Source organism: Neophocaena asiaeorientalis, unplaced genomic scaffold (genome assembly GCF_003031525.2).
Source record: "Neophocaena asiaeorientalis asiaeorientalis breed wild unplaced genomic scaffold, Neophocaena_asiaeorientalis_V1.1 scaffold192, whole genome shotgun sequence".
In the NCBI taxonomy this organism is placed as follows: domain Eukaryota; kingdom Metazoa; phylum Chordata; class Mammalia; order Artiodactyla; family Phocoenidae; genus Neophocaena; species Neophocaena asiaeorientalis.
In genome coordinates, this window is record NW_020185326.1 from 1,798,623 (window position 1) to 1,812,614 (window position 13,992).

At 40.1% G+C, this 13,992-nt stretch overlaps 1 protein-coding gene across 3 annotated transcripts in view; it reads right to left on the minus strand.

Moving 5' to 3' along the window:
• The window catches only part of PLPPR1 (phospholipid phosphatase related 1), a 350,894-nt gene that overhangs the window by 48,035 nt on the left and 288,867 nt on the right, over positions 1-13,992 (minus strand). The window lies entirely within an intron of this gene.

A 13,992-nucleotide genomic window follows, 5' to 3' on the forward strand; every position in this document is an offset into this window, starting at 1 on the left:
AAGTCAAAGGATAGTGGCATATGAATTGGCAAGATGTAGGGTGAGATCTGTTCGTGGGCAATTTCATAAAATGTTAGAGATAGACTTACTTTATTATAAAGTATTAGAGGCAGGTAAATGATGCATGAATGAACAAACAGGAAAGCTGAAGCCTAGAAAGGTTAAGGGAAATCTTCAGAACCTAAACTACCGGTGTGGATGAAAACACTGTATAGGTATCCTATATCAGTCATAACTTTTATCCTTTTCCAAAAAGATTTTGCCTTTATTCCAAAATGCTTTCTACCAGTAAGTAAAGGACTTTACTGATGATCACATCTTATTATAGACATATATCCTTCATAAGGTTTGGACACAAAAAGGGACACAATTATCCTTTCATTTGATTCAGAAATGTCCCAGATACTCACCGAGGTTTAGATGTAGCCTTTAATAGGTATGAGGAGTTGGGGGAGTATGGAAATGCCATTATTTTTCTCATTCCCATTAGGAAACACCAAATGGCAAGATGAGACGGTGATAAAGGTAGACAGAAAAGAGGTCTTTGAGGTTACGAAATTACAGAAAGTTAAGCTGGAAAAGATCTTGGAGATCCTCCCACCTAAAATCTTTATTTCATAGATGAGAAAACAGAGGCCCAGCAAGGAGAACCGACGACAGCTGGATTATCCAACAGGGAAACCAAACATGTCCTTAGACTGACAATCAGCAAAGCAGGGAAACTAAAATGGGGAAAAATATTTTTAAATGTTGATTTGTTTAAAAGTATCAAAGTAATCATTTTGGGAGAAGAATCAGAACTTGGTAGGGCATCTTTGTACATCCTTTATGGCTTAAAAATTGTTTCTGTCTGGAAGTACATAAGGGGCAGGGAGGCGGAAACCATAATCCTTTAGGTTTTAGTCTCAAGTTCTTATTCCAGCCCTGGAATGACTAACCTAAGGTCACATAGCTAGTTAGTGTTAGACCCAGGACTAGAATCCCACATTTTCTGATCCCTAGGGGGGCAAAACACCTGGGTCACAGCATCAAAATCGCATCATACACAAAAGTGTGGAGAGTTATGGGGAGAGGCACCATTTGGCGTCTTTATCCACGTTCATATCCATTTCTTTAGCCACCACACTGAAGCAGAGCCTTGAACTTTGCCCACTCTCTCACACCTGCTTCTGGTACGTTAGCTCTGCAATTCCTCCTCACTCTAGCAGAAGGCATCATTTTCTTTAAGGGTCATTTGGATTAAGAATCTTCCCTCAGGACTTCCTAGTGGCACAGTGGTTAAGAATCCACCTGCCAACGCAGGGGACATGGGTTCAATCCTTGGTCCAGGAAGATCCCACATGCTGCGGAGCAGCTAAGCCCGCAAGCCACGACTACCAAGCCCGCATGCTGCAACTACTGAAGCCAGCGCACCTAGAGCCCGTGCTCCGCAACAGGAGAAGCCACCACAATGAGAAGCCCGCGCACTGCAAAGAAGAGTAGCACCCACTCGCCACAACCAGAGAAAGCCCGCGCACAGCGACGAAGACCCAGTGTGGCACCCCCCAACCAAAAAAAAAAAAAAAAATCTTCCCTCGACCTTCCATTTTCTCTAACTCTTTGGTTAGAAGCCTTTCCTCTTTGGTTCAGAAGCCTCGAGTATCTCCAGCGTTAACGTGTCTAAAGTACAAACGCCTAACCATCCTGTTACAAAGGTCTTTACCTTTTGGCTGTATCCATCACCACCTTCATCTCCAGGTAGGCTCCAAATCATACTTTGCAGTCACTCTCTCTCACATATGACTTGTTCCTGGCTCTACGAGGATTTCGTTCCATTATCTGACATTTTCTACCCCTTCTCCCCCGGTGGACCTCCTGGCACAACTTCTGACCATCCAGTAAACTCTAGACATTCGCGTGTGTTTCTCTGTGCCTGAAGTTGTTTATTGGCACGTGTAAATTGCCAGTGCTCATGCCCGCCATCTCTACTGTTTCAAGCATTTTGTTTATTTCTTGTCTCTTTAGCAACAGAGAAGAGACTTGGATAAGGATGTTTCCTATAGGAAAGAGAGATAGGTGCTCCCAAGCTGCCCCACTGATTGGCGCTCTTGCTAGTAGCTAGTTTATAAAGTCAAGGCCATGACGTTTCTATTTCTTTTGTGCTGCACTAGTCAATTGAGTCACCCCGACAGGAGGGAACCTAGCCAGCTGACCCGGATGTTTTGGAGCTAACGCTAGGATTCCAACAGTTTGGGGGCTCTGCCTCTGGGGCTGTTTCTGTCTCCTGCACAGCCTTGATCTGATTTCTCTGTATCTCATCCATGTGGCAGGAAACATATTTCTCTCTCTCAGCTTCATCAGCCCTTAGGAGAAATAAGCTTGGAGAACAGGCAGGATCGATGGGGGCTTTCTGGATAAAACAAAAACAAAAATGGCATCTAGCTTCCTCTGTTGAGGAAGAATATTATATTTTACAAGGGACATTTGTGCTACCACTTCCATTTAAAAGAGAAAAAGGTGAAAATGAAGTAAATGAAAGCAAAATAATGTGTGTGTGTATATATATGTATATGTATGATCTCTATATATACGATCTATATGTATATATATTATATATGTATATATATTATATATATGTATATATGTGTATATATATGTAAGACGACTCAGAAAAATGAAGAATAGAAACTTTTAAAACAGAATTGTCTTAACATCAAATACATCATAATCAACAGTAACAATAAAAAAGCCAAGGTCAATATATCTAAATTTGCTATACATAGAAAAAATCTTGAAGAGCTGCTTGGCCAATTTAACTATGGAAACAGCATTCAGAGAGAACTGAACGAATGGATGAATCAAGTGCAGGGCATAAAGAACAGAGAACCTTGGAGACGCAGGGTGGTAGAGGTAGATGGGAACTTCCACAGCCTACGGGACAGAACTGGCCCATCAGCATGACTCACCTTGGCCTTGGTTCCTCCCCTGAGCAGCCAGAAACCCCTTCCTGTCACTTTAAAGCCATCCTCAAGCTCCCTGGAGAGTCCTCAATAAAATACCAGTTAGAGATGCACAGAAGCAAATATAGAACAATTTGGATCTTGATTTCTAGGTTTCTTTTCTATTGAACATTCTCTTGCGACCATATATTAAAAAGAAGCTTATGCATTTACTGCAGGAACAGAAACAGCACGTTGATTCTGCCTCCACAAGCAAAGAGCTCTGCCTTGCAGCACTGATGACACACAATTAGCCGTCGGTGTCCTCCCTTCCTCTGCCCTGTCCTGGGCCATGATTCATCACTGTCTAGGTTTGTGTCACTCGTGCCAGCTGGCACACTTGCCATCTCCGCTGCCTTCTCCAGCCCCATTTAGGGAGGCATGGAGGGAGGCCATAATGTTGGTGTCACATGAGCAGATGGTGAGGCTGTGCTGGACCCAAGTGCTGGTGGAAGGGTTGACGGTATTAGTGTGAAAAAAGCAATTATGGATGTGGGGAGATAATGAGGTAGAAGGAGCTCATGTACCAGGGATTTTCCTCAGCTGTTGCTTTCTAAGAATGACAACCCGATATATGAAAATGCATTAAATCCTGATCATTCCACAAAGATTCAGAAGGCAGAAGCCAGCAATACCTGAAATCCAGCCTCTCAGAGTTGAGAGTACTGTGTTTCTACCCAGGTTCTCTGCTGATTGGAGAAAAATGAATGTCACAGAGGGATAAGTGGGGAGGTCACAAAGCTGAGAGAAGAGGCTGAGATGACAAGTACGTTTTTCTTTGGTCGGTAGTCTGAAGCAATTGTGGACCACTAATTTATGACAGGATACAAGCTGGGAGAGCAGGGGATAGATAAATGGTGCTATGACTCATGTGAGTATGTATGTGTGTCCAGGGATGTAGGGGCAGACACATGACGTGGAAATGAGAGGACTGGTATCTGGTGTGGAGTGTAAAGGGTGTAGTTTGAACTGGGGACTCCTGGAGCTAGGTGACAAACCATCTCAGTTTGCCCAGGACCAAGGGGTTTCCTGGGGCATGGGACTTTTCAGTGCTAAGATGGAGGTAGTCTTGAACAAACTGGGGTGCTAGGTCACTCTACCTGAGACAATGTTTCCCTCCCCAAAGAGCTTTCTTATTCTGGTCTGGCCAGGAGCTATCAAGACCAATGCCAATTAATCAGTCAACCAACAACTGTTTCTGAAAACCGCCTCTGTGTTCAGTTCCGAACTAAGTGCTGTGAAGGCGAGGAATTCTCAGACGTGCTCTCTAACCTCAAGCAATTTGAGATCAAGCTAAGTGGGGAGTGCTCGCCAATACAGGAAACAGACAGTGATCTGTAGGAGGGTGTCAGCTGATCCCAAGCTGGGTTTCATACATGGCTGCATGGGTTTGGTGAGGGATGGGTATTGGCAGAAGGAGAACAAGGGAAGGGGCTCCTGCGTGGAGAAGGAGTGAGGGCAAGGGGATGGAGAGGGCAGCGTGGCACGTGTTCAGGATATTGGTTTTGACTAAGCCTCAAGGACATATGTTCAATTCCATAGCGAGATGGGATAAAGGAAACTCAGCAGAAGGAACGCTGCATCAGAGAGCTTAGGTGATAAGATTTGGCATGGTTGTGATGCAGAAGCAAAGTCTTAGGACTCCAGGGGATAGTACACGTTAAAGATTTGCATGTTGTTCAGTATTGAGGAAGCATGTTAGGCACAAGGGTCAGTAGCTGCACGAGAGGGCTGGGCTGGGCAACCCTCAAGTGGCACTGATGGAAGTGGGAAACAAGGTAGTAAGTTAGAGGGGAAGCACCTGAGAAAACTGACAGTGGAAACACCTGAGACCTCCCTGGCCCCCCCCCCCTTAGAAGTAAGGATAACACTTTGAGAGGGGCTGAAAGTTCTCCAAAAACAACATGGGCAAGATCCAAGGAGAAGAGGAAGGAGTAGGAGATGGAGGGGGACGTGATGGTGACGGTAAAGGTGATGACCTATATTATGCATGTGTCCTAGGAACTGTTGTAAGCGCTTGACATAAATTAACTCTTCTTCTGCCCAGCCACCTTCTATGTGGTACATATATTATTTCCATTTTATAGAAGAGGAAACAGGCGCAGAGAGATTACATGAATTGCATTAAGGTCACACAACTCGGGTGAAGCTAGGATGATTACTATAATTATGATGTATTTCTCCACACAAACTTGGGCAGCCTGGGAAAAGCAGCTTACAAATACGTCAGCATAATATTAAGGGCTAAACTATGTGCTACAGACTTGAGTACTTTATTCAAATGTCTCCTAGTATCAATTTCATCTGTATGAAGGTGAATAATAATTCATAAATATGCACTGAGGCATGTTTATGTATTCTCATTTTGTTCCAAAAAGACGTTATACCAACTTCCACCAAATAAAGTAAGCAAGCATCCAAGAGCAGTTGGAACAGAAGAAGAAGTAAATATGGAGACAGGAGTTACATCCTTGAGTATAAGTTGTCTAATAGTCAACACAATAAAGAAATACTGGTCATTTTCACATTTCACAGTAGCTATATGATAAAAACCAACCAGCCGTTGAAGAGTAGAATCTTTCTGATATAGTGACTGGATAGGAATTCATCGTGAGTTCTCATAAGGGACATGATAAACAATGACAATACTGAGTATGTTGGTGCTGTTCTTTATATGGGACCTCATATCAACTCAACATAGGCCAATGACATCACATCAAAGCTAAATGCACAAAAACAATAGTGTGAGATTATGATTCGGTCTAGGTTGAACTTGAGAGATACAGCACAATGAAAGGTTAAGACTGCTAGGCTGGAAACCTGCTCTGCTTTTACTAGGTGTGTGACTTAAATTCCCGTGCCTCTGTTTCTTCGTTAGTAAAGTGGGGCTAATAATGCTACAGCACTTACCTCTTCAGGTCATCATGAGGATTAAATGAGGATTGTGTAGTATTTAGAACAGTATCTGACTCATAATAGTAAGCATGTTCTAAAAGAATGGGTAGACTATATATTCTTCACTCCTAATTAGAGAAACTAATTATAGTTTCTCTCAGGTTAGGTTTTTAAAAACTACTGGGTAGCAGTGAATTAGATACTGCCTTTTAATGAGTTTCCTGCTAGTGAAATACAGACCTGCATCTTTTTTTAAACATGGATTTCATTGTTTAATAATACTACAATGTTATTGTTAGAGTAGACTAGCGGAAGGAACCTTTGCTCAGGCTACTCTCTGTAGGACAAATCTTTTAACCTTTCCTCATCCCGGTTTCTTCTGTGAAAAAAGATTGAGTTACTTTTCAGGGTTGTAATGAGAATTGAGGATATTATACATAAATATCAATGACACTATTTTGGCACATAGTAGATGCTTAATAAATGTCATCCCTAGTTATTATTAGCTTCATTTAGTGTTACTGTGTCTTATATATGTCCCTTATTGTGGTGTTCCAAACTGCAGGTCTCAAACCATTAGTTGATTGTGAAACAAATGTATACAAGGTAGGGTTCAACTAGAATTTTTTAGTGAAAAAGAATGGAATAAAATTGAATATATTAGAGTTTTATACATAGTAAGGACAAGTGTTTTCTTTTCAATTTTATTGAAGTACAGTTGATTTGCAATGTTGTGTTAATGTCTGCTGTACAGTAAAGTGACTCAGTCATACATATATACATATTCTTTTTCATATTCTTTTCCATTTTGGTTTATCACAGGATATTGAATATATTTCCCTGTGCTATACAGTAGGACCTTGTTGTTTATTCATCCTGTATATACTAGTTTGCATCTGCTAATCCCAAACTCCCAATCCTAAGGACAAGTGTTTTTATGTGAAACTTTTGTTGAGTATGTAACATATAGGCAGAGGGAGAATGTATAATACAAAGTGAAATATATTTCTTACTATGGGTTGTATTTAAAAATCCTTCAATAAAATGTGATTTTATTAGATACTTGTCTCATCATAAGCAATTTCTTATACTTTAGTGCCTAAGGCACGTAGGTTCAAATCGCAAATCCACTAATTACTACTGTATGTCTTTGAACTTAACCTGTCTATGCCTTAGTTTCCTCACCTGTGAAATGAGTTCTCACGAGAGTGGTGTGAGAACTATATGATTAAGTATCTCAAAACCACTTAGCAGGCACTCAATAACTGTTAGCTGTTATTTTATTAAGACTTAAGTAGAATATATATATTTTTCTGAATAAGCAAACAATACCACATGCACTAAAATACATAAGAGAATATGAAGTCATCGCATTAGCCAGGACTGAATAATCAACTAGTTTTTCCATCTATAAAATGATGCTTCTTGACAAGCATCTTATTTCCACAAATATGAATTTTCAAGAGTCAAAGTATTCTTAGTCTTGCTATTTGCAAATGATATTATCTCAAGGTATGAAGGAATAAAAATAAAATACTAAGTAATCGGTCCTCTTTTATCAATGTATTGGATCACTGATTGTCTTATATTTTTGTATTTTATGAAAGATTTTAAAAAATTATTTTATTGTGGTGAGAACACTTAAAATGAAATCTATCCCCTTAACAAATATTTTAGTACCATATGTTATTGTTGACTATAGGTCCAATGTACAGCAGATTTCTAGAGCTTCTTCCTTTTGTTTAACTAAAACCTCATGCCTATTGATTAGTAACTCTCCATTTCCCCCTCAGTCCGGGATCTTTTAACTAATAGGCAATTAACGTGTGGTTAAGAATGACATCCTCCTGTGAAAATTGAAAAACCTACAATGGACCAGTGCATGTGTATGAGAATTCATTCCTTCTTTAAGGAGAACCAAAGGTGTACCCATAGGCAAGGATATGCAGATGAAATGAGATTGTTCAGTTATTCAGCTAGTATTTATTGAGTGCCTACTACTTGCAGACATTGGGGATTTTCAGTCATTGACAAAACTGAATAACAAATAACACTTACAAAACACATGATTTTTGGGCTCATGGGGATTTCTGTGGGGGAGACAGATAGCATAAAAGCAAACCCAAGGGAATGATGATAATGACTCTCATTGACCACATAACCAACTACATACCTTGAAATGCCTTCTGTTACACGATCCTCATGCCACCCTGTGAGGTGATGAGTCACCCTCATTTAAAGCACAGTACGTTTATCCAAGCTCACAGAACTAGTGAACGGTGGAGCCAGGATTTGAACCTCTGGTGTCAATTAAGCATTAAGAGATGATGCCTGTAAAATGCTTAGCCTAATGCCTACTTAGTAAGTGCTCAGTCCTTTCTCTTACTCTGATTTCTGTTCACTTGTCCTTTTCAATGCTTCTTGACATGGCTCTGGGGTAAGAGTGGGGGTTGACTGATCACCACCCCCATCACTTTCCTTTCTTGGTATTTAAGAGCACTACTTTCGCCTGCCTCTGACCATACTGGCTCCTTTCATTTTTCCTTTTCTTCTACCTGGTCTGTAAATTGTAGTGCTCTCCTAGGACCTATCCTTTCCCCTCTTTTCATTTTCTTTCCATGTATTCTTCTTGGGAGATCTCATCTTTCTATGGCTTCCACTCTTATATTGATTCCATTGACCCTCATATTATCATTCTCGGTCCTGTTTACTCTCCTGACCACCAACCTTGTGCTCCACAGACACTCCAAATACCACAAGTCTGAAATGAAATTCAGCATGTCTCCTCCCCTCAATGTGCAACTTCTCTAGAGTTCACTATCCTGGTAAATCCAACCAACATCTCCTCAGTCACCCAGGCTAGAAATCTCAACATCATCTTAGACACTTCCTCCAGCTTTCTTGTTCTTCCCACCCCGTACCTGGTCAGCTGCCATGTCTTTCTTACTGTAGTGCCCATCCTGTGTATCTCATTTTTCCTATGCCAACTGCCATGTTCTTATGCAGGCCTCCATATTCTCTCAGCTACACTACTGAAATCTTGTCCTACCAGCTCCTGCTGCCTTTGAGATCTCAACCCCTTTATGCCATTAGTTACCCCGCTACTAAAGAGTTATGATTCTAAGGCACAGCTATGATTGTGTCTTTCTACTCCAAAATCTTCAGTGATAAGTATTTCAGATAAATCAAGCAATTTTCTGTCTATTTTAACACACTGGGCTCTGTTCCACTCATGTTTTTGATAATGGAGAGAAGCCTGCCATTTGAATAGAGACCAACCCAGGAAACCCCATCAGGCATTGCTCCTCAGGTAGCAGAAAATACAATGGTCTACCTCTCAGCCTGGGCTGACTACACCTCCCTATTTGGCCACTCCTTAAAGAACAAATGCAAATACCATAACCTTGTTTTTGCGTGTGTGTGTTTCCATCCTCCAGCATCCTGTTGGTTATCAGTGAATGATATGAAGAAATGTAGAGTGTATGATAATATTTTTAGGTAGATTTACAGCTACACTGAGGAAGGGATTATTATTGGATCTATGTCAAACTAAATTGGGCCACAAAATTTTCTCTTTGATATTCTGCCGTTAGGGATATGTATATTTTTAATTCATAGACACAGATGAATACATATAAGGAATGTTAAATGTATAGTGACACAAAACTGGCAGGTATAGCTAATATTAGAGAAAGCAGAAAAAAATTCAAAATGATTTTGATGTTTGAGAACATTGTTTGGGGACAAATGTAAAGTCCTACAACAAGGCTTTGCTACTCCTTAACTTCAGGGGCTGGTAGAGCGGAAAGCCTAGAACTCTGACCTGAGAGGCTCACCAGCCTTGGCCTTCACTGACCCTGCCCTTCCTCAGGGATGCTTCAGACTCAGAGACCGGGAAGGTCAGAGCTCAGTAGATGTTACATGTGTGGGAAAATGAGAGTGATGAGATGAGGAGTCAAGAGAAGTCTTTGAAAAGCAAGTCCTGGATGACGTTGATGCACATTTTATTTACTTACTTAGTAAGAGAGGTGGACGGAAGCAGTTTTGCAAATGATCCCTATGGTCTAAATGGCTGCAGTCCTAAAAAAATTATCTGGTGGACCAGGTCTTAGTTGCAGCTCGCCGGCTCCTTAGTTGCGGCATGTGAACTGTTAGTTGCAGCATGCATGCGGGATCTAGTTCCCTGACCTGGATCGAACCTGGGCCCCCTGCATTGGGAGCGCAGAGCCTTATCCACTGTGCCACCAGGGAAGTCCCACCTACTAGCTTTTTGTTAACAAACTAAGTTGATTTGGGTGATAATCTAAGGTTTCTCAGCAGAATCATTAGAAGTCAGCAAACTACTATGAACACCAACTATGTGCCAAATCCTTCAGCTAGTTGGTAGGAACTTAAAGATGAAGGAGTTCTTAGCTTTTCAAGGATATGAGCAAGTGACCAAATGATCGGTGTTTTAAAAAAAAATTATTATTTTTTATTTTAATTTTATCGGAGTATAGTTGACTTACAGTGTTGTGTTAGCTTCAGGTGTACAGCACAGTGATTCAGTTATACATATATTCATTCTTTTTCAAATTCTTTTCTCATATAAGTTATCACAGAACACTGAGTAGAGTTCCTTGTGCTATACAGCAGGTCCTTGTTGGTTATCTATCTTATACATAGTAGTGTGTGTATGTTCATTCCAAGCTCCTGATTTATCCCTCCCCAACACATTTCCCCTTTGGTAACCATAAGTTTGTTTTCGATACCTGTAATTCTGTTTCTGTTTTGTAAATAAGTTCATTTGTATCATTTTTTAAAATCAGATTCCACATATGAGTAATATATGATATTTGTCTTTCTCGTCCAACTTACTTCACTTAGTATGATAATCTCTAGGTCCATCCATGTTGCTGCAATGGCATTATCTCATTTCTTATGCCTGAGTAATAGTCCATTGTACATATGTACCACATCTTCTTTATTCATTTATCTGTCGATGGCCATTTAGGTTGCTTCTATTGTCTTGGCTATTGTAAACAGTGTTGCAATGAACATTGGGGTGCATGCATCTTTTCAGATTATGGTCTCCTCCAGATATATGCCCAGGAGTGGGATTACTGGATCATATGGTAGTTCTATTTTTAGTTTTCTCAGGAACCTCCATACTGTTCTCCATAGTGGCTGTACCAATTTACATTCCCACCAACAGTGTTAGGAGGGTTCCCTCTTCTCCACACCCTCTCCAGCATTTATTGTTTGTAGATTTTTTGATGATGGTCATTCTGACTGGTGTAAGGTGATATCTCATTGTAGTTTTGATTTGCATTTCTCTAATAATCAGCAATGTTGAGCATCTTTTTGTGTGCTTCTTGGCCAGCTGTATGTCTTCTTTGGAGAAATGTCTATTTAGATCTTCTGCCCATTTTTTGATGGGGTTGTTTGTTTTTTTGACATAGAGCTGCATGAGCTGTTTGTATGTTTTGGAGATTAATCCCTTGTTGTTCGCTTCATTTGCAAATATTTTCTCCCATTCTGTGGGTTGTCTTTCATTTTGTTTATGGTTTCCTTTGCTGTGCAGAAGATTTTAAGTTTAATTAGGTCCCATTTGTTTGTTTTTGTTTTTATTTTCATTACTCTAGGAGTTGGGCCAAAAAAGGTACTGCTTCCATTTATGTCTAAAAGTGCTCTGCCTATGTTTTCCTGTAGGAGTTTTATAGTGTCCAGTCTTACATTAGATCTTCAACACATTTTGAGTTTATTTTTGTGTATGGTATTAGAGAATGTTCTATTTTCATTCTTTTACATGTATTGAGAGCGGTCCAGTTTTTCCAGCACCACTTACTGAAAAGACTGTCTTTTCTCCATTGTATATTCTTGCCTCCTTTGTCATAGACTAATTGACCATAGGTGTGTGGGTTTATTTCTGGGCTTTCTATTCTATTCTGTTCTATTCTATTCCCCCTGCTCCCACCTCTGGTAGCCACAACTCTGATCTCTTTCTCTATGAGTTTGTGAACCTTTTCAAAAATAAAACACTAATACATATTGGTATAAACTGAAAATCTTTATCATTGGAATTAATATGTGGTATGTCTTTATTTTTCTAGACTTTAAAGTACATAAAGTAGAATCATACTGTACATGCTGTTCCACAGCTTGTATTTCTCCTGACATATTTTGACCATCTTTCTATTTTAGTACATAGAGATCTTTACAGTTATATGAGATAATACGTTCTGGTTGACACAGGTGTATTCAGGAACCAGAATAAAAGAGGAGAGGTAGGTGCAAACTCGGAAGAGGAGAGCTCTGCGTGGCAGGCAGAGGAAATCAACCTTTTATTATATACTCAAAAGGAAATAACTGAAGGATTTTGAGCAGAAAAGTGGCACCATCAAACCTGTCATTGAAGAGGGTGACCTTGATAGGAATCTGTATTAGATTGGAGCAGAGACCCTTAGCAGAGAAATCAGAGTTGGTATTGTACAAAGGTTAGTTTACAGGTCAGTTACCAGGTACTCGAATACCAGTAATAGTGCAGTGCTATCACATTTCCAGAACAAGCTCACGAAATCCTATTTAGCTTTCTCCCTCACAATGAAGTAGGAGTAAAATACTGTCTGTTGTACATTTAGTTTTCAACTACCATTGTGAAGATATAAAGTAATGCATTCATTAAACTTTTATTGATAAACTACTACATGATAGGCATTAGGGAAACAGCAGTGCACAAAATAAAGTCTCTGTCCACATGGGGGAGGCAATAGAAGAGAGTAGATTTGGGGACTGGGGAAAATAAGTTCAATTTCGAACATATAAATTTAGAGATGCCTATTAGACATTCAACAGAAATGTCAAGGAGGCAGTGGTGTATATAAATTGGAGACATATTTTGGGAGTCATCAGAGTATGCGATCGCCTAATTAGCAAGCATACACAGAGGAAAGGGGAGTCCAGGAGATGGGACGAATGAGCAAAGGTGAATGAAGAAGCTGGTGACAAGATTAGGGTTGGTGGGAAAGTAACAGTGAGCCAAGAACAAGAATCTCCAAAGATGGGAGATGGGAGATGGGGTGGTCCAAGACTTCATGTAAGGGCGCCAAGGAGGCAGGGTGGGTGGTACTGACTGATGGTATGAGTCTTCAAGCTAAGTGACTTTTTTTTTAAATTGAAGTATAGTTGATTTACAATATTGTGTTAGTTTCTGGTATACAGCAAAGTGATTTAGTTATGTATACATATATATACATACATATATATATACATTATTTTTCATATTCTTTTCCATTATGGTTTATCACAGGATATTGAATATAGTTCCCTGTCCTATACAGTAGGATCTTGTTGTTTATCCATTCTACATATGCCAGTTTGCATCTGCTAATCCTAAACTCCCAGTCTTTCCCCACCTCCACCTTCCTCCCCCTTGGCAACCACCAATCTATTCTCTATATCCCTGATTCTATTTCTGTTTCATAGATAGGTTCATTTGTGTCGTATTTTAGATTCCACATATAAGTGACATCATATGGTATTTGTCTTTCTCTTTCTGACTTACTTTGCTTAGTATGATAATCTCTAGGTCCATCCATGTAGCTGCAAATGGCATTATTTTATTCTTTTTTATGGTTGAATAATATTCCATTTTATATATGTACCACATCTACTTTATCCCTTCATGTGTCGATGGACATTTAGGTTGTTTCCATGCCTTGGCTATCGTAAATAGAGCTGCTGTGAACATAGAGGGGCATGTATCTTTTTGAATTATAGTTTTGTCTGGGTATATGCCCAGTAGTGGGATTGCTGGATCAAAATGTAGTTTTAGTTTTTTGAGGAACCTCCATACTGTTCTCCATAGTGGCTGCACCAATTTACATTCCCACCAACAGTGTAGGAGGGTTCCCTTTTCTCCACACCCTCTCCAGCATTTGTTATTTGTAGACTTTTTTATGATGGCCATTCTGACCGGTGCAAGGTGTTACCTCATTGTAGTTCTGATCTGCATTTCTCTGATAACTACAAGCTGAGTGACTTTTTTTTTTGTGTGTGTGGTACACGGGCCTCTCACTCTTGTGGCCTCTCCCATTGCGGAGCACGGGCTCTGGACGCGCAGGCTCAGCGGCCATGGCCC